Below are 22,500 nucleotides of genomic sequence, written 5' to 3'. Positions count from 1 at the left end.
CAAAATAAGTAAGCATGTATTCCACTTCCTTGGGAGATGATTTTTGTATTATCAAGGTGATATTCTGTTTTTTTGTTTTTAAAGTGGCATGGGGTGGAGCAGGAACACTGATTGACAAGGTCACAGTTTCTTGGAAGTGCCCCTCCTTTAAGAACATCATACCAGATGAAACGCTCCAGGAGGATGTGGACTATCAGTTACACTCCTATTGTCACTCGGTTTTTAAGTTGATGTTCTACATTTTTATTCTAAAATTATCCTAATAGAAAACCACAAAGAATGATATGTTGAAGAATAATGATCTATTATTCCTTCAGACTGAGCATAATGGATCAGTTTTAAATGAAAAAAAGACAATTAATAGACTACATTTTGACACGTTTTATTCAAAATTGAGTGCCTCCACATATCTGCATTGTTAATGGCATTTCTAAGGAATAAATGTCTCATTTGAAGGTCAAAATAAAAGATAAGAGAAACCGGGGCTCATTAACATCTCGAACATTTCTAGCACTGATTTAATTAAAGATCATGGAATAAATTGTGTGGTGTTCCTGAAAAATCTACTTTTACAAAACCCAGTTTGCATTTTTATCTCTCCTTATTACCTGAAAATTTAATTCACTGAGTGCTAAATTTTTCACAGGTAAAGGATGTTGAATGTACAAATGAGCAAATGACATAAAATACTAAAAAGCTGACTTTGTGAGACACATACAGATAGAAAAATGAGCTAAAGTTAGCTGACACATTGTTGGAGAAACTTTACATCTCACACCAAGAAACAGGACCAAAAGTAGAAGAAATACATTTGAAGGGTTATCCCAGAGTATAACATTTGATAATACATACTAGTTAGATTAATTTGACGAAACAGAATATAACAATTATGATGGGCATTAATGAAATCAATATCTGAAGAGGGATTAGGTATACTTTATTTCCACATCATACAAGTAAATGTTGCAGGGCAACCAGGGCTATACAGAGAAACCCTAAGATCATTTGCAATTAAGAATACCCAGAAACATTTGCCATTTTACAGTCTCCTACTCTTCCCTCTCCCCTGCTCCTCCTACTTCTGTTTTATTTGTTTGTTTATTTATTTTCTTACTTATTAATTGATTGATATTTACATTCTGACCTGTGGTGCAATATAGAACAAATATTTCTCTAAAGTACCCCATGGAAACAGAGCATGGTGAGCCATCTATACAAAAGTATCTTTTCTTTGAAAAAACATGATAGGCAGTTGGATTGTAAACATTCACAATCAGAAGTCAATTGAGCAAACGGGAGTGATTAAAAAGAATCATTAATTGAACAAATCAGTCTATAGTTTGAAATCAAAAATGTCCTAAGGAATTTTGAACTATATTTGAGGAATTTAGTTTGTGTGTGTGTGTGTGTGTGTGTGTGTGTGTGTGTGTGTGTGTGTGTGTGTTTCGAGACAGGTTTTCTCTGTATAGCCCTGGCTGACCTGGAACTCACTCTAGGTTGGCCTCAAACTCAGAAATCTGCCTGCCTCTGCCTCAGAAGTGCTGGGATTAAAGTTGTGCACTACCACTGCCCTGCGGAATTTAGTTTTCTCAATAGCAAATAATTTGTATGTGAATGTTACATAATTATGTCTTTAAAATTATTCATTCTGTACAATAAATAAAAGATTTGAAATAATCAGGCATTTAAACCATTGGATAGAGGCATTTATCCATGAAGTTCCTATATTCAAGAGAAAGAACATGAAGCTGAGAATAATAATTCTGAAAAGAAAGTTGCTTTTTGTAGGAAAATTGTTTAAAATATGCTTTTATGGATTATCTACATGTGTGTTTCTGCATGAGATATAAGTAATGGCCAGAAAGGTCAGAAGAGTGTCATTTTCTGTACTCAAGTTACAGAAGGCCAGGAGCAGCCATATTGATTCTGGAACTTAGACAACAATTCAAGTGTAGGAGCATCACATGTATGAAGATTAAATAGAGCAGCAGTCATTTTCATAAACCACAGATCCCTACAAAATATGTCACCAATGCACAGTTATGTAAACCTATAACCTCAACATTTGAGACATTAAGACAATAAGATTACAAGTTTGTTATCATTTTTAGAGTGTATATTTTTCCTATAAGACACCAATCAAATTGAGGGCTTACTGGATTATCTTAAGACCATAGAAATCTTAATGGATTTCTCTTGTAGGGAAAAAAGAAAACCAACCACAATTAAATTAAGTGTACTATGTTTATCCAAGTATTTGTACCCTTTTATAATGTCTGAGGCTAGTTTGAGTCTAGCAAAATTGTACATTGATTTCTTTCAAAGAATTCTTAAGAAAAGATGACAAACATCTTACTTAATATCAACAAATTTCTATCATTTCAGCTTATTATATATTTCAATTTTTGAAAGCGATTATATATATATATATATATATATATGATAGAAACCTGTTCATGCCAAATATACATTTACATTTAAAATCATGTGTATCATGAGTCAAGGTGAAACACTGATTATAAAATATGTTCCTTTAAATGCACAAGTCAATGGCTCTTTTATTTCTCATTTCAATCTAGTATTTGGTGTCTCATGGAGAAAAATAGTTCTATTTTATGAGCACTGAAAAGACTTCAAATCGAGATGAATGACACTGAAGTGACAGACAATCCAGTTTTCTGTTCTGATAATCTCCCTTACAGCTTCAGTTCTGCTGCTTACAAAAGGTGAGAGAAGATGCCCAAGTTCATCTTCAGGCACTGGAATGGCAATTAAAGAAAAATAATTACACACTTGAATTTAATGTAGAATAAATTCAATATATAAAGGCAATTATCCTTTTTTGGACAACTAAAATGAACGATAATAAATTTATGAAATAGTGTTTTCTTTGCTTTTCCTGTAACCAAATCAAGAAATGCTTTGATGGAAATATCTTGATTATAATGCCTTTCTCATTTTTTTCTTGGTTAATTTATTTATTTATATTTCAAATATTATCCTCTTTCCTGGTTTCCCCTCCACAACCCCCCTATTCCATCCCCCCTCTCCCTTGCTTCTATGATGATGCTCCCTCCCCCACCCAACCACCCCATTCCTGCCTCATCACCTTAGCATTCTGCTACACTGGGGCACTGATCCTTCACAGGACCCCTTCCCATTAATACCTGACAAGGCCACCCTCTTTTTTTTCAGGAAAGTGAGGTTAGCATTACATTATATTCATTCATGGTGTCAAATATCTGACAAACAAAGGGAATGGGGGGTTATATTACATACTTTCAGTTGGTAACCCAATACTTCCTTCTGCTTAAATACTGTGTTCACACGTCAAAATGTTATAGCCATCACAGTAGAATCTTAGTTAATTTTAATAGAGCAGATTAGTCTACTGATGGATAGATGAAAACACACTACTTGTTATATCAAAGTTATAGGGAATTAGGTCTAAGCCATTTGGGATTTTATCAAGTTTGCTAACTATAACATGAAAATTAACTTGCTTCTTATACTTGAGGTTATTTTGGATTTTTTTTTTAGTCACACCTATTAAGATCAGCAGGAAAGTGCTACTTTAGACTTTTTCCATGTTCATCACCTCTAATAGCATGCCTGCCTTTTTGACATAGGCTATTGTTGGTGTAACTCACTGTTGCCTCAAGCAAACTACATAAAGTCTCTAACTGAAGGAGCTGAAGGGGTTTACAACCCCATAGAAAGAACAACAATATCAACCAACCAGATCCCCCAGAGTTCCCAGGGACTAAACCACCAACCAAGAAGTACACATGGAGGGATCCATGGCTCCAGCTGCAAATGTAGCTGGGGATGGCCTTGTAGGGCATCATTAGGAGGTGAAGTCCTTGGTCCTGGGAAGGCTTGATGCTCCAGTGTAGGGGAATGCTAGGGCAGGGAGGCAGAAGTGCGTGGGTGGATGGGGGTGCACCCTCATAGAAGCAGGGGGAGTGAGGATGGAATAAAGGGTTTCTGGAGGGGAAACTGGGAAAGAGGATAACATTTGAAATGTAAATCAATAAAATATCCAATAAAAGAAAAATTATTACAAATCATATTCTCTACTATTCTACCTATTTACCATTTTTAATCATTTTGATAATCATGTTCTCAATTGGGAAAACACATCACTACTGTGTTTCTTTATAGATGCTGACTTTTTTACTACTATTATGTGTAATCATTGTCAATAATCAACATCAAGTAGAAAAATCCTTTTTCTGAGGATAATTGTTTTTTTAACATAACACATTTAAGTGGATGCTAAATGATCATAGAAGCAAATTACACGATGTATCATTCTCATCAAATAATTAATAAAGCTATGAATATTTAAATGTTATCATTTGTCAATTGAAAAAATTAATGGTGAGTAAAAGAGCTATCATGAAATTAAAAAAAAAAAAAAGAAAGAAAATTAACCCAGCCGGGCGTGGTGGCGCACGCCTTTAATCCCAGCACTCGGGAGGCAGAGGCAGGCGGATTTCTGAGTTCGAGGCCAGCCTGGTCTACAAAGTGAGTTCCAGGACAGCCAGGGCTACACAGAGAAACCCTGTCTCGAAAAACCAAAAAAAAAAAAAAAAAAAAAAAAAAAAGAAAATTAACCCAATGTGCCACAATCAGCCGATTTAGGTTTCTTATTTGTTTTAGGTCATCATTAATAAAAAAATAATGTGAACTTTTAAATTTATAACATGACATTTGAAATGTTATGTATTTCTTGGGTTTAAACTATTGATTTCCACTCACATATAGTTAAAAAGAATCTGGGAGGTCTTAACATCAATACTATAAATTATTTCTTCTCCAAAACAATATTCTAGCTATTAAGTTCAGAGATGTGAAATATTTAAGGAGAATGAGTTCCTAAGGATCAAAGAAACTAGTAATTGTTAGTTTATAATTCAAGATCATGAAAAAAGTTGAATTTCTGTAGAAAAAATTAAAAGAGAGAAAAATGTTTAGTTAAACCAGAGCATTTCAAACTACAACATGAAAAGTTGAGTCTGACCTCATCTATTTTCTGTTTAGTGATGGGCAAAAAGTGCAGGGTTCAATGACTTAGTACATAATACTGAGATTAAGAAAAAGTTGAATGCAAGGTCTATATTAATTTTTTATTTCTTTTTAGGATTAGAGAATGAAAATTTAAACTGAGCTATAATTTACCACCATACAGGAAAGGGATGATTAGAATTAGCTACTAAGCATGAATAAATTCAATAAATGAAAATGATATTTTTTCAGAAATGTGAAATCCATATAGTTATGTGTTGGTGTTCAAAGTAAATAGACATATGATAAAAACTCTGAATTAGTTTTTAGCATAATTTATGTAACCATAATATGTCGGGGCATATAATGACCACAAACTCTCTTTAGGAAATAATTAAGGATAAGATAACCATAATTGATCCATGACCAGTGCTGAAATAAATAATAATTTTATAAAAGTAATCAAATGAGATTTCAACTGTTTTAAATTTTTTTCCATGTTTATATCGGTATGAAGTGAAACAAAGGAAATAAAAATAGATAAATGGAATATAAAATTATCTCATATTCACATTAAAATAAGGTTTGTGAAAGGATTATAAATGTAAATTGTCATTGTCTTTAAGTGACTACTACATATTATAATTTTATTATTTTTTAAAAATACAGATTATACTTTAAAATATCTATATATCAATGAATTAAGTATATGAATACATTAGCGAAAAGGAAAACTGTATTTCCATTTGTAAAACACAGTATAAAATCATAATTTTTTTCTAGTATATTGTAAAAGCATACAGCAATGCATCTGTACTATGGCACATGCAAAACACACATAGTCATGGGGAGAGAGAAAAAAATTATGCCAATAAATATTTTTGTGTGTTTAAAGACTATGGGTCTTAGTTTCCAAAATATTATTTTAGAAAAATAAATCATAAAATATATTATGCAATTTTAATGTTTTAATTCTTGATATTTTACAACAGACAATGACCATCATCTGAAATTTTTTATTATGTCCAATGATCCTATAATAGATGTTTGAACATATTATTCTTGGATATATACCCAACAGTCCTCTCATCTTGCTCCTTATTAGAGACACAATGTACCCATTTGCATGCCATATATTTTATTGTTTCCCAGTAAAATCCAGAGTGCATTCATTCATGCACAGATCACAAATATATAGAAAAAATGTACCTTCCAATAATTTTACCTTCAAGAAAGCTGGAAATACAGCTTTATGTAGTTTTTGACTATATTATTGATGCGTGCACAAGAATATCAAACTGAGAGCATAAACATCTTTTTTAGGCTGCAAACTTTTTTAGGCTCAATGCTAGAGCTAGATTGATGACTGTTTATAATAGCAATAATCCCTGCAAAATCAGTCATTAGCACAGTTAACAACTAATTTGTTCAAGTGTTAACTGCCCTTGGCTTTGCCTCAAGCTGTTAGCAAACTGGTCATTAGCTGCTGGTTACAATTGATTTCTTGGGGCCCTATTTAACAGAAATTTGATTTCAATTCAACACCCACAGAGGCTAATTTTGACTCAGTAAATAAGTGAGTCGCTTTCCTTAAGATTTGCCGTGGTACAATATTGTTTAGAACATACTTTTTAAAATCAGTGAACAAGTGAAAAATATCTGATTCATAAAGATAACTAAAGCATTAATTAATTGATTTTTTTCAACTTAGGCACTAAGACTGCCATACATTAGAACAATAAACCAGTGAAGAATGAAATGACTATAGTTAAAAGTCTTTATAGGCTATATGGTTTTACAATAGCATTACGTTGAAAAAATGATAGTATAAAGTGGATGGTATTATTAGTCACTTAATTGGAAAATGAATGCCTAATAATACATAAGTATGAAAAAGTCTTTATTCATTAAAAGTGAACACAACAATCACCAACGTATAACCATATTCCAATTCCAAATAAAACCCAACATTCATCAGGTGAAAAAAATTAGTCTAGGACTTGGTATTTTCAGTCATTCAAACAATATTTGGTGAACTTGACTGTGATAGCTCATATTTATTATCAACTTGACTGGATTTACAATCACTGTGGAAATACACCTTTTTATTTGCATATGAGATTATTTACAGAAATAATTGATGGAGGATTTAATGTAAAAGGGGCACCATCCCATTGACGCCTGTTGTTGCTGACTGAAGATAAATGAAAAGATAGCAGAATATCGCCTCTCCTGCCTTCCTGCTTTCTCACTACAGATGCAATGTAACCAGCCACTAGTTCCTGCTACAATCTCTCTGCAATGGACTGCATCGTCAAGACCTGTAAGCTCAATGAAACTCTTCTTCACTCCTGTATCTTTTCAGGAATTTGACCAGTGTTTACAGTAAATAATGAAAGCACGGAAGTATTATTTACACATAGAATAACTCGATGTGGCTTCAGAGGGAAATAAATTTGACAGCGATGGAAAGACAAAGAATTCATGAGGCTGTTATTAGAGGGAGCACATCATCCAAAAAGAAGGGATACTTAGAGAAGTGGATTTTTTTTGTAGTATCAAAGTATATAAAATGTGGTTTATTATATTTATAAATTGAAAGTGTATAGGTCAGCCACATAAAATAAATTCAGACTGTAGTATTTCTTTAACCACTCTTTCCAAAAACGTTTCATCACCTGAAAAAAAGTCTATAGCCATTGTACACTGACTGTCAACCACCACGACTTATACCCTGTATCTTCTATAATAAATTATTTCCTTGTGAATTTGTACATGTCACATGCTTCATGAAACTGGAAATATTCAACATTTTCCATTTTTTTTCACTTTGCATAATATTTGTAATATGTGGAAGCATAAGTCAAGCCATAATTTTGTTTAAAACATTTTAATTTGGAGAGGTAGATATGGATAGATTGTTACATTCAATAATAAAGTTTTGATATGGGCATAGAACTTATTTCACACTCTGTAGTGCGAATGCAAGGCACACAGAAAAACCCAGGGTTCTTTCCACATAATGCTTATCCACATGTACCACCATGAACTATGTATACAAACCCATCTCTTATGCCTTGTCAAGACTATCAGGTGTTCAAGGCCAATCTGTGCTTACATAATATTCTGTCTCAACCTAAGCAAAATTTTGGATAACAAAGAGCCAACTATTTCATAGTACCTTTCTAATATATATTATTTTGTAGATAATTGTGTTTATTTTCATTTATGTTCATATGAATAAATTAAAAAATATATTCCTATTGTTTTGTTATTTCCCAAATGAATGATTTGCTTATTTTAAACAACTTTTCATGTGCATTTTGATTATTTATATCTTCTTTAAAGAAATGAATTAGCTGGTGTTAGTGTTTCAGAGATATACTGCCTAGCAAAGGAACTTCATAATGCAAAAGAGTTTATTTGGATTCACAATTAAAAAGTTCAGTCCAACAACATGAAGAAAGTTTGATAGAAGTATAACACAGTTGTTTGTGTTACAATCTTACCTAAGAAGCAAGAAGAATGCTGGTGTTCAGATATTTTTTTTTTCCCCAGTCAAGCATACAATAGTAGCACAAAAGACTTGGAAGTAGACAACAACTATTTGATTGGAATTCAGGTCTAATTTGTAAAATGAAAGTCATGCATAACACTGCAGGGATGCCCAAAAACTATAAACTAAATAAAATGGGGCAAAGGGGCAAATCAAGTACAACTGATCTGCTAAAGTGAAAATAACTATAAAATGATTCCTAATGACACTCTGCTCTACTCATAAAGCAGTGCCCTTATGGCCATTGTTAGCAGAGATCTTCCTGCAGTAGATAGGAGCAAATACAGAACCCTATACCTGGACAATGTGCAAAGCATGATGGAACTTGGAAAACTTGGTCCTAAATGGTATGCCTCCATCAAATGCCTCCTCGCAGGGCTTAGGAAACTCGGAGGAATAAGAGTCAGAGTAATTGTAAGAGCCAATGGGTGCAGAAAACACTACAAATAGAAGGCCTTCTAGAAAACAGGACTGACACTCATGAACCCAGATTCTTTCAGCATTCACAAAACCTCTATGGGTCTAAGCCATTTGGAGTTCCAGTTTTGAAAGGAGAATCAGACACAAGCCCATCTTAATGCAGAAGCTATCTTGCAACACCCACTCCAGTGAAGTCTGCATGGCAAGCCCAAAAGTTTGGACACAGTCCTGAGGCAAAACGTTTCACAGAAACTTAGTCTCCTGGAGCCTTGGCATACCGTAGCACGAATGCTCCATACTTGTTCTTGAGTTAGTCAGTGAATGGATCGGTGTGCTTTCTTTCAGTATTGTTTTATTATAGGTGCTTCTAAGGAATGATTTGTCAAATACTTAAATTAGTTTGAACTTTGCTTCCTGGCCTTCACCAATGTCCTAGGCAGTCCTTGAGCAGACCCTGGGCTTAGAATTTAGTAAGAATGTTACCTATTCAGACAAATTGCCTCCAATATTGAAAGAGAGATAGTGAAAGAAATCAGGCATTACTATCTACTACATAGAGTTAGAAATTTCAGGGCAAGCTTAGCAAAGTAAGTTTAGAATTGTTATTATAGTTATGTATGGCAGACTATATTACTTAATAGAAGAAGGTCCTCCACAAAGTCCCTTAGAATAACAGCCGAGTCACTCCCATATACAAGAATTTACAATGGTTTAGGAAGAAGGGCAGGTTGTGGTTTAAGGAGGAGTATTGTATTGTTCATGAAAAGGTTAGCAGAACAGAACTTCCCTGGTGCATGTTTTTCACTAGGCCCAGGGGAATAGCATAATTAGGTATTTACTAAGGGACCCCTGGTGGTGGGTTATGCAATAGACTAGTATTGCACCTAGCCATATCAGCCCTTTAACCTGGCTCCTATAATGGCTGACTTTAGAAAGAGCCACCGTTTATCTCAGTTGTAAATACTGCCTGGTTCCTGTCAGTCTTTATGTAAGCATTTCTCTCTTTTGAGTCAGATAAATTCAATGTACCTTGGCTGATGTGTCACCTAACGTCTCTGTTTTCTTCTGTAATATAAATCTGATGCTTGCTTTGAAAAATTACATTCAGATACAGCACTTTCTCTGTGTCAGTGTCTGTCACTTTTCACCGACTCCTTTTCACTGAATACTGGGGACCTTGGTTCTCCCCGGGTTCATGGCTGACTGAGTCCATTTCGCAGCACTATCTCCACTTGATAACGGCTTCTGAAGGAAAATGTAGGCTTAGTTTTTTTTTTTTTTTAAGTACCTTTAATAAGAGTTCTCAAATACTCCAACCGAAACTTCTAGCCCACTGTCCAAAGGTCTGGGAGAAAAGATGGTAAATAGGACAAGGGGATGTGGACTTGTTTAGAAGTAGTTCTTTGGGGCAATTCCAATCTCCATTTATCAGGATACCTGCAGTCCAGTTCAGCAGTGTCAGGATACCAAACACAAATCAGCAGCTGAGGCACAATCCACCAGAAGCAGCCAGTGTTCCAGCAAATCGGCAGAAGTCAGCATGAGCGACCTGAACTAGCCAGGAAAACAAGAGAAGTTCTCTGTCATGCCTGTCTTGATGAAATGAAGTTCAGTGAAGACGCAAAGCCAAAGAAGCTTTGCAAGGGTAGATATGTAAGTGCCATATCACTGTCTGTCGATTCTTCTTTATACTCTCTCCAAACATCACATATCCTCCCAAGGGTCTTGCTTCAGCAAGAGACCACATAATTCTATATCACACGACACAAACAGAAACTTCCACTTCTGGAAAAAAAATCACCAATGTAATCTCATTGGTTTGAAACTACACTTAATGGCATGACCTATGCACAATAAAAATGAATTCAATGGTGTTTTGGACAGAGTTTTATCTCATACTGCTTTGTCTTTGCTTATGTATTAGGGTTTCGATTTTTTTTTATGGCTTTTCTGTGTGTGAGAATGTGTCTGCCTCAGTGTTTCTTGTACTATTTTCCCTTGAAAATTACTCGGTTGTGACCTAATCTGGTCAATTTGTTTTTATTCTATTTTATCTTATTTTCATTATTATTATTATTATTATTAATTACTAAACCTTTTATATTCCTGCTTGTTTTCTAATAAGAGAAATAAATAAAAGTTGCATATTTGGGTGGGTAGGAAATAAAGAAGGTGTGGGGTTAGTTGGTAAGTAGAAACCAAGATGAGAACACATTGGGTGAAAAAAAATCAATTAAAAGGTCTGTTCACCATTTATTATTCCAATCTACTATTCCATATCACTTTAAAGAAAGTTTAATATGTTTATATTTAAATAAGGGCTTGTAAAGAACAGTGCCCTTCTCTTATTTAACCATTTGTTCCTACATCTTTTATACAATGGTCATTTCTTCTCTCAACCCCTTTTCTCAGTAGTTTCTTGTGGGGAAAAATGTACTTTGATTAATTATTTCCTTTTCTGTATTTACCTTATATGATTCTTTTACTGTTAATTTAATACCATGACTATCAATAGTAAATTGCTAGGAATAATGATGGTATTATTTTATTGGAAATAATCATTTTCACACATTATGATCTTATTGAAGTTTCCCCTCCCTCAAAATGCTCCTAGATCCTCTAGACTTCTCCTGTCACCTACATTGCACAGCCTGTCTTGCTCTCATTAGAAAACAAACACCTGAAGTAATGCTAACAAACTAAAAGAGTTACAATGTATCAAGTACTCTACTACTTCTCTCCACTCATGCCTCAATGCTTTCATTTTATTCTTTTTAATATAAATTTGAAATTCACAACTTACACATTATCCATTTAAACCACATAAAATAGGAAAGAGAAGTGAAAACAGCAAGTGTAATGATAATGCTTCTCATATTTACCTATGTTTCATCTCTTCCAATATGCTTTATTTAATGTTTTACATTTACTACCTAGTTACCTGTCACTCCAGATTGAAGTACTCCTTCTGGTATTTGCTTTAAAGCATTTAATTTACTTTTAATTCCCCTTACATTCCATTTACAATAAAATTTCATGATTTCTCCTTCACACTCAGAGAATATTTTTATTATATATGGAATACTTGTTGTTAGGTGGTATTTGTCATGTATTGTTTTATCCTTGGAAGTAAATATATCATAGTGTTCTTCTAGTTCCAGTAGTTTTTGTTGAGAGATAAGGTTTTAATTTTGTTGAAAATTCTTTTGGCCCTGCAATGGTTTCCCTCTTTATACTTCATTTAATTTTCTATTTTAATTTTGAATTTTGATAATCTGACTACATCTTTCATGATTTTATCCACCGGGATTTACACTGTGAGAAGTCTCTTGACCCTTTGAGCATGACAAATTGTATCATACATAACATTCAGAAAAAAATTGACCATTTTTATGAACCCATTTCTTTCTCTTTGGTAGCAATATTTTTTTCCTGAATCTGTTGGATAACTTGTTGTTCTTCATCTGGGACATCTGGTGTGATATAAATTCTAATGGGTATGTGTAGCATCATACCTAGTAAATCAGCCTTGCTATCTAGTCACATTTTCTACCTGGTCATCTATTCTATTTGGTCACCCTTTCCATTCTGTCCTCCTTAGATCTGGCCCTTTTTATCTGGTCACCATTTTTAGATGATGTAGCCACAGTCTTGATGTGGATGCACGTAACATTTGTTGCTTTCCTTGGCAAACTTTCTATTTCACTGACCCCTTCAAATTCCAGGGGTTGACATTATATTTTTATCTTAATTCTGAAACATGCTCACATCATTCTCCATGCAGCTGTCTGCAGAGATCCTAATCCTGCAACTAAATGTGAATCTATCAAATTTTATTTGACATCATTATGAAAGCTACCATGTCATATTTTTGCACATTGTAAGATTATAAAAAGCATCATATGAGCAATACAAAAAGCCCCTGCCTGCTCAGGCAGTCACTGGACCTTTTTCAATCACACCTGGGTGTGAGGCAAGTGAACCCTGATACTAGACAAAAGAACTGGTAAGTTTGAGCAGGCCCAATCCCTGTGGAATCTCAGAATTGAGAACAGCAGTTGTGGGGCCAGTCCTTGCCAAATTACCTGGTCTGGAACACAAAACCATGGCACCCCCTAAGAGGACCATAACAATCAGTCATGTAGACTAAAAACCTGGAGTTCTCTAAATCAAAATCAGGAATGAACATCATTTTATTGGACTGTGTTCTTTCTACCATTATGAAATTACTCTTTGTCAAATTTAGACCTTCATGAACTCTGTTATTATGACAGAGATAACAGTGCTCTGCTGCTTGGACAGCATATAGAAACTGCCAAGGATCAGCCTCAGTTACTTCACAGATCTCGAGAATGGGAAGACTGGAGAGGATCAAAATCAGAGTCTCAGGCAATGGTGCAAGTGCAAGCTGGCAGGTGACTTGCTGTTCTGAAACTGAGCTCAGAGACAGCTTTCAGATTGTTTTCCATTTTCTCTCTGAGTTCACCACAGTCTTTTATCAGTTACATACTTCCTTGCTATTCAATAATACATAACTAAAAGGTGTTTTCTTTATTCCTCAAGCCCATTAATTTTCCCAAATATCCCCATGTAACTATGCCTCCAGAAAACACAATGCACACACAAAGTCGCAGTTCAGTGTCTGCTAAAGCAATTTATTCATTAACTTCTAATTCTCAGAAAAACCTCCAAATCACAGGTCATTCGGGCATAAACTTATTGTTACAGCATTAGCATGGGAACAGAAAGATGCTAAACTAGTCAGGATAATGCTAATATTTTTAACTTGTCTTATATTTGCAAAAATTAAACTCACCCAAATATCTATTTCTACAATGCTTTTCAAACTCTTTCCCATATACAATACTAATTCTTCTTGCAGCTTCCCCCAGGGTTCCTTCCCAAGCCCTAATTCCATCTATTAGACCTTGTACCCTAATTTCCTTAGGCAGGCAAGGTCGGGGGATGAAATCATCATGTTGCAATCTTTCCAGAAAGGTCAACTCACTCATCCATAGACCCACTTATTTCTTCCTCTATCTTAACTCTTATATTTTCTATGAAAATTTCTATCCTTAGTAAGCCAAGCTCAGTGATCCTTTGCCTTGAGGTCCTTGATTCTCTTAACTACTAAAACTTCAGGTTTTTCAAAAGCATTTCATATTCCAAATAGTTCCTGGTACAACTTAATCATCATGAGTTGCCTAAGATTTCTCAGCAAACTGTTAAGGTAATCAGCCTGCACATACAGATCCCCTGGGGTAATTGCTTGAATAGCCAGGGCCAGAGTAGTTTGTTCCTATTAGACATTAAAGCAATTTCCTTCTCTGGTAATGTCATCAATCCATTTCCCAGAAATATTTACCAAAGTTATATTTGAGGACAAATATGGTATACAAAACAGCAAAACAGACAAGCATGCAAGAGAGAGCAATGTCAGAAAAAGAAGAAGAAGAAGAAGAAGAAGAAGAAGAAGAACAAGAACAAGAAGAAGAAGAAGAAGAAGAAGAACAAGAACAAGAAGAAGAACAAGAAGAAGAACAAGAAGAAGAACAAGAAGAACAAGAAGAAGAACAAGAACAAGAACAAGAAGAAGAAGAACAAGAAGAAGAACAAGAAGAAGAACAAGAAGAAGAACAAGAAGAACAAGAAGAAGAAGAACAACAACAACAAGAAGAAGAAGAAGAACAAGAAGAAGAAGAACAAGAAGAAGAAGAAGACGAAGAAGAAGAAGAAGAAGAAGAAGAAGAACAAGAACAAGAACAAGAAGAAGAACAAGAAGAAGAACAAGAACAAGAAGAAGAAGAAGAACAAGAAGAAGAAGAAGAAGAAGAAGAAGAACAAGAACAAGAACAAGAACAAGAACAAGAACAAGAACAAGAACAAGAACAAGAACAAGAACAAGAACAAGAAAAAGAACAAGAAGAACAAGAAGAAGGAGGAGGAGAAGGAGAAGAGCAATATCAACTGTGTACTAGAAAGCCAGAGATTCATTATTATTCAGGTTGATGATGCTCCCACATCCAAACTGTGTCATGAAGCCAGGTTTATAACCATGTCACATCTGAAAAAAAACAAGTCCATCTCATATTTCTTTTTCTTTCTTTCTTTCTTTCTTTCTTTCTTTCTTTCTTTCTTTCTTTCTTTTTTTTTTTTTTTTTTTTTTTTTTTTTTTTTGATATCTGGTAAAGGCTCCACCAGTCCTCCTGGTTGTCTGTCTGCTGACACATTTTAAAATAAGTGCCTGTGGAAGAAAAGAGTGGTAGCGTTTCCTTTTGGTTCTATGTTTCCTTAAATATTTATTAATAATATTTATATTGATAATTAGTTATATTTTTAACTTTCCTGTGCCTTTATTTATCGAAGACTATTCTTGCTTTTTGTTATCTAGCTTGTCTCACTATAGTGGGTTTGTCCCAGTAATCCAGTTACCCCAATCTAGGAGAGATGACCTTGTCTATCTTCTGTCAAATCTTTAATTTTCCTCATATTCCATCAGAACATTAACTTAAACAATTGGAAATAGTGGTATATACTAATGTATTTTTTAACAGTGGAGTAAATATTAAATAAAAATAATAGATTTCTTTTGATGCGAGGCTGTATGTATGTGTATGTGTGTTTAACTATGTACATATGCATTCCTGCATGTAAGTGTGTAACCCTGTGTATTTATGTATGTGTTTTTGTGTACACAAGCTTTTGTCTATCCGACTTATTATCAGTACAGTCTTGCTAGTTCAGTTCTTCAACTTTGAATCAAATTTGTCTTGATAACAATATTTTACAAGCTCGGTCTTGACTTTTGTTTTATAACATTTTGAAACAAATGAAAATGACCAGAAATTCATGTGGTAATTTAGGGTCTATCTTGAGTACCCAAATAAATTAAAGGGAAAATTTGGAAAAATATATTAAATATATCAAGGAGTATTCTATTATATTGTAACTGGAATATAGAAGAGTATAGTACAGGATGCCAATCAGTAACCATTACTTTTTGCTTTTAGGTATTTATGAATGTATAAAGGGGCAATTTATATGTAAAGGATTCAATTTCATAGTCATGTCTCTGAGCCATTACTGAAGTTTTATTTTTCTGCTTTCTGATAAATTAACTCCCTAAATTACAGAAGGTACATACTTGTAGCAGTGACATTTGTGGTCAGAGACCTAGGGTTCACTAATTGAAGAATCATCATGGTATGTAAAGTAAGAGAGAGTCATAACACTTACTTTTTCTGTCCTTCAAGTTAGAGATGTGGTCTGTGATCTTAATTTCAAAGCAGTATTCTATGCATGACTTTTATGAGGATTCATAAAATCCACACTATATTATAGGATACTTATCTTTTTAGAAAAGAAAATGCTTTAACTTAGTTTTCTTTTGCCTCAGGCAACGCGCTACTATTTGATTTATCTTCTGTACTTGTCTCTCTTTTAATAATATCAACTTTTTCACAGACAAGAGCAAGGCTGTGTTTGACCCCACAGGGAAATGATTTTCTCTTTAAGGAATGTGTACAAAGTACTTAATAAGTCATGTCATTCAATGATTTACTGTATAGTATATTTTCAGTGACTACAGTTAACTTTCTGGGTCTCTCGATGCCAACATTTTAATGAAAACAAGACATTTTCAACAAAATGTCAGAAAGCAAGTGATCAAAGCACTGAGGGAGCAGTTTGGCAACAGTCTGAGCTTTGAATTTCCTATTCACTTTCCAAAACATTCACTTAAAAAGCGCTTATTGAAGCTGAACTGCCTTTATCAGGCTGATCAGAGCTCCATAAAGACCATGCATGATTCAACTGCCTTTCCAAGCTTTAAAAAATATAACTTTGATATATGCCTCACAAGTGCTGCACAATAGTTTTCATGCTCACGTTTGTTAAGATTTAGGGATGCCATTAAAGAACAGAAGGGCTCTTTGGTGGCAATCCTCAGACACACCAAATATCCCAAAGCAAAACCTTCTACAAATCAGAGATTAAGGTACTGACAAAAATTTCCACTTGATTGCAGTTTTCTCCTTTAAACCTTATATCAGGAGTGACTATCTTCTCGATCAAATCTCTCAGAGAGGTGAATAGATAGCCCCCCTCCTTTTGGAAGAAAATATCAACTGAGAGATAAAAAGTGACATTTTATGTGCCTTGTCCAAGAGTCAGTCGATTTATTTAAAAGACAGCCTGTGAGTCTGACCTATACATGAAGTTTGTGGCATGTCTCTTGTCAAGTATTGATCACTTGAGTCTTTACTGTTTGCCTGCTGCAATGTAGCTAATAATCTCTTTTTATTTAGTTTGTGGCTTTGAATTCTTATCATGGCTTTGCTGATTTCTCAGGGACCTATTAGATCTTGCTTTTGCTGTGTAAATGGCTATGGAAATTAAGCTTGCTGAAGCACTTTCCCTGGGCAAACAGTCTTTGTTTTCCATCAGTTCACATGTCAAGTGGTTGGAATGCAGAATCTGGTACCTCTGGAAGCAGCTGGGTGCCATCAATCTTCATGACTTTGCTGGATACACTATTTCACCTCTACCTGGTTCAGTGGGTGATTGTAAAGGATGGCGGAGCAATCAAGCTGTTCCCTGTGACTGACATCAGGCAATTCTATCTAACTCACCTCCGAACTGCCGGGTCATTGCTGGGCACTAAGAAAATTGGACACTAGGTGATGTAGCAAAATGTCCTTCACATTTTAACATATCTGCCATCTATTTTTGGTTTCAGACTTGAATTTTTGAACCTGATCCACCAGCCTAAAAAGCTTACCTTGTTGGCTGTTTTATGTTTGTTTGTTTGTTTGGGAGGTTTGGGGTGTTCTTTGTTTTTGTTGTATGAACTTTTACACATGTTATTCATTGAACGTATTTAAAAGGTTACTATAATACCTTTATTTTCTGAACGACATTATTTGCCATAAAATCAATGAGAGAGATTTTAAAAAGACATTCATTTATGGAATTAATAATGTATATTTTGCTCAAATTTTAATATAATTTAAAAATACACATTAATTGTTTTCAAGATGTTGGTGATTTGATAAAATGACATTTAGGTATGCAATAAAATAAGTAACATGTAAAACATAATACATAATATGCTAAAATGAACGCCTTATTTTAAAAAATATTTTTGTGTGAGTGTCCGTGTTCTGATGCATTTTAATGTATATTTGTGTATAAACACAGATGTAGAATGTTATGTTAAATAGGTGGATGTAGGCAATAGTAATATAAAATAGTTGCTCTAAAATAAATATAGTTAGTAAATAGATTCATAGTATTCAGAAACTTACAATTCAATACGGCATGCCTATTGACTTCATTTAATAATTAAAAATAACAGTGAATTCGTATTTCATTTTGGATATATATATATATATATATATATATATATATACCACACATTTCTCTTTATTTTATCTTAAAATGATATCAGTATCACAATACTTAACTTTTAAAGCAATTGACTGAATTTAAGTTACATAGCTATATGTGCATGAATGTGAGTATAGCTGCTCACGAAGAAAAGAAGAAGGTGTTGGATCCAGACCTAGAGGTACAGAGTCATGAGCCATGAGACTGGAAACCTAACTCAGGCCCTCAGCAAGAGCAGTATGTGTTACGAACTACCAAGTCATTTCTCCAAACCCTCAAGGGAAATCTTAAAAGATCTCTTGTAATTAAGAACACTGGGAAATAATCTATTCTTCTTTTTATTTGTAAATCTTTTCTGCGTCTCATTTTCATTTTTTAAGCCAAAACTAGGACCATAATAACAGTAGTAAGAATAGTGAGAGAAGAAACTAAATTTTTTGGAAGCACCTATAAATGTCCTCTACAAGTGTCAAAAAGAATAATTGAATATTTACAAAACTTGTAAGCAATACTTAGTATTCTGATTGTTATAATACCATCATTAATAAGGAAATATATGAAGAATGTTTGGGAACATCTAAAAGCATCGTATCATTATTCTGAATAGGTAAATAAAGTCAGATTATATAAAATACACATCCAGGTATGGTTTTATTTATATAATACCTAGTTAGCATACATAATCCTTGGTTATTATTTAGTAAAAATAAAAGTTAATAATTAAAATTCATAAATCAAATTTTGTCCACAGCACCAGAAAGGAGAGGAATGTGTGAGGCACTGAGTTCTGAATAGTTTGATTAAGAAACAATTATTGACTCAGGAGCATTGACCTGGAGTAGTGTTTAACAACTTGGAAACACATCATTACCCAGGGTAAACCTGCTGAGTTAAAACACAGAAAAAAAAAATCAGGCCTAATCAAATGATAGTATGTCAAAATTGCCTTTCCACAAAGTTAAAGAGGTGATTAAAAAAAGTCAAGAAACTGCTCTAGCTAGAGGGACTGTTGAGTGTGATTAGATGATTACTCTGCAATGTAAAATCCTGAGATCCCACCAATTGTCACGTACTCTGGGGAAAATGATAGTGAGAGAAAGCCCAGTATCAGTGGTCCATGGGATTTTTGTCATGAAGGCTACACCTGGCAATGTCAGAGCCACTGCAACTGAGTTTTCTCAGGTCAATTAGGCTGACAGGACTCAGAAACAATAGCACTGCTATATTGGCACATGAGATACATGCAATTTTTGTAAAATGTGACATAGACAATGAGTAACTATGGATTTTCATTTTACAGGTTTAAACTTGTTCCCACTGTTATAGACTATCATAACTTTAAACGAAGGAAGAGAAGAAGGATGGAAGGAAAGAAGGAGAAAGACAGGAAGAAAGAAAGAAAGAAAGAAAGAAAGAAAGAAAGAAAGAAAGAAAGAAAGAAAGAAAGAAAGAAAGAAAGAAAGAAGCAAAGAAGGGAAGAAAGAAGCAAAGAAGGAAAGAAGGAAAGAAAATGAGGAACACATGAGGTTCCTCATTTAATTACAGGGCTCATTTTTGTACCCACTGTAATTAAAAGATTGTGGCTCCTCAGTATGGATATCAGTGTTTCTCTCCCTGATCCTAAGACTCAAAGCATATTTAAACCCAGACCCTTGAATGTAATCCTATGCTGCCAATGTGGTTGTACATAAGACACATTTATCTATGTATGAGGAAGGAGGGATATTTAAGTATGTTAATAGCTCCCACTGTGCATTAATATTTGAGAATATGAAGAATGATAAGAGACCTTTTGTTAAGGTGAAGTAAGACACAAATAAATGGGTCATTTTCCAAATTAGCCTATCTCTATGGATCATACTCCATAGAGATTATACCTAATGTACTCAGCAGCCAACTGTATTTCCAATTCATGAATTTACTATAATAACAAACATAATTGGCAATTGGCACAAAATCTCTGGTTTATATAAAAAAAGCAGTCTCTAAAATTTCTGACGGCAGTCCCCACCTACCATTATTTAAGAAATAAAACAATTGGAAATTGCTTATTACCACTTGCTAGAAATATGCAAGATGTATTATAGTTTTGGTCACATTCATGTTTTGTTCTCTACATAGACTACAGAGAGTGATATTGGATTAGTACGAATAGTAATGTCATCAGCTATATCTAACAGCCAGGCACAGGGCAGTTTATATAGGATATTAACACAACCTGAGGTAGTAGGTACTATGTGGCCATTCACTTCTGAAATATGTTTTGTTGTTTTTTTCTTTCCTTTTCAGCTGAGAGAATAAAAAAAAAAGCCTTGCTGTTTCTATATAATATACAATACCATAAACATATCGATACCATGACTGAACTTGCTCCCTTGCTATCTGTATTTGGTTCAGTGAATATCACATTCCTCAGTTGTTCATCAGACTATCAGATAGTGATAGTCTTGTTCGCTACATACTGAGAGTCATATGAAAGGAGAACAACACATTATGTGCTTTTATCTCAGAACTTGTGAGACATAAAAGAAGGTGATAAAATTGAGGCCACCATGGCTACAAAATGATTCCTAGGGAAACCTGGGCTGGGGATCCATCCCATAGACAACCATCAAAACCAGACACTATTGTGGCTGCCAACAAGAGCTTGCTGACAGCAGCCTGTTACAGCTGTCTCCTGAGAGGCTCTACCAGTGCCTGACAAATACAGAAATGGATGCTTACAGGCATCCATTAGATGCCAAATGAAGGAGCTAAAGTACACAGGGAGCTGAAGAGGTTTGCAACCCCATAGGAGGAACAACAATATGAACTAACCAGTACACCCAGAGCTCCCAGGAACTAAACTACCAACCAAAGAAAACACGTGGTGGGACTCATGGCTCTAGCTGTATATGTAGCAGACGATGGCCTAGTCAGTTATCAATGGGAGGAGAGGTCCTTGGTCCTCTGAAGGCTCTATGCCCCAATGTAGGGGAATGCCAGGGCCAAGAAGAGGGAGTGGATGGGTTGGTGAGCAGGGGGAGTGGGGAAGGGATAGGGGGTTTTTGGAGGGAAAACTAGAAAGGGGATACCATTTGACATGTAAATAAAGAAAATATCTAATAAAAAATGGAACATATCTAAATGGAAAATATAAAATAAAAACAGACCAACTAGTAGAAGACTTTTTGTGATGCGACTGTCCTGTGGAAAGTTAACCCTGCTGTGATTTACCTGTAAAACCAGAGGTCTTGGCAGGACCAATGAGCTAAAAAGATGAATTCGTGGTAGACATGAAGTGAGTTGTCTTTCCAATGAAATGTGTCCAACATTTTACATTCCTAATCACAAAGGCGCTATGCTTGAGATTCCTGTTCAGGTCCTGAAGTCACTATTCAGCATGGGATGAAAAGCCCCACCCATTATAGTGGGAACTTAAAGACACTGCAAGCCCTGAGGGGCTGCTGAACAGAAAAGACCTTGGAGATTATTTTTGCTCTGTGTGCGATAGGAAGATGAGATGACTTGTAAGTAAGATATGGACATTATTTGAAATATCAGTCATGTTGGGTGTGGTGGCACACGCCTTTAATCCCAGCACTCAGGAGGCAGAGGCAGGCGGATTTCTGAGTTCGAGGCTAGCCTGGTCTACAAAGTGAGTTCCAGGACAGCCAAGGCTACAGAGAAATCCTGTCTCGAAAACACACACACACACACACACACAAAGAAATATCAGTCTCGGATAGAAGAATGAGGTAAGACACCTGTTTAGAGTAAACGCTTTGCTTGTTTTATAAACAACCACAACTAAGAACTGTAGACCATTGTAATGAAATTTAAGAACATTATTCAGAAATTATTATGGATAAATAGGGGTAAGTGGGAAAAATGCAAGGAAATAATAGTAAATGTAGCAGGTTTGCTTAGAAATTGGAACATAATAAAGACAGACACATGAAGTTGAGGTGTGAGCAATATTAATTTTTATTTTATGTTTTTAAAGAGCTTTTAATGGTATTTAACCATGAAATACTACATGTCAAAATTAAAACAGGATAGTTTTCACTCAATACATTTCTTTCCATAGATGCTATATAAGTGAATGAATTTGCCTTTTGTAACCCAATAAACAAGTTCTGCCTTCA

At 34.6% G+C, this 22,500-nt stretch overlaps 1 pseudogene; it reads left to right on the top strand.

Moving 5' to 3' along the window:
- Positions 1-2,643: 2,643 nt before the first annotated feature.
- The window catches only part of LOC110308994 (large ribosomal subunit protein eL6-like), a 28,545-nt pseudogene continuing 8,688 nt past the window's right edge, over positions 2,644-22,500 (top strand).

The sequence above is a fragment of the Mus caroli genome, unplaced genomic scaffold (genome assembly GCF_978045245.1).
Source record: "Mus caroli unplaced genomic scaffold, Mus_caroli_1 scaffold_12, whole genome shotgun sequence".
NCBI lineage: Eukaryota > Metazoa > Chordata > Mammalia > Rodentia > Muridae > Mus > Mus caroli.
Note: the sequence above shows the minus strand (reverse complement) of the source record. Positions and strands in the feature narration are given on the sequence as shown.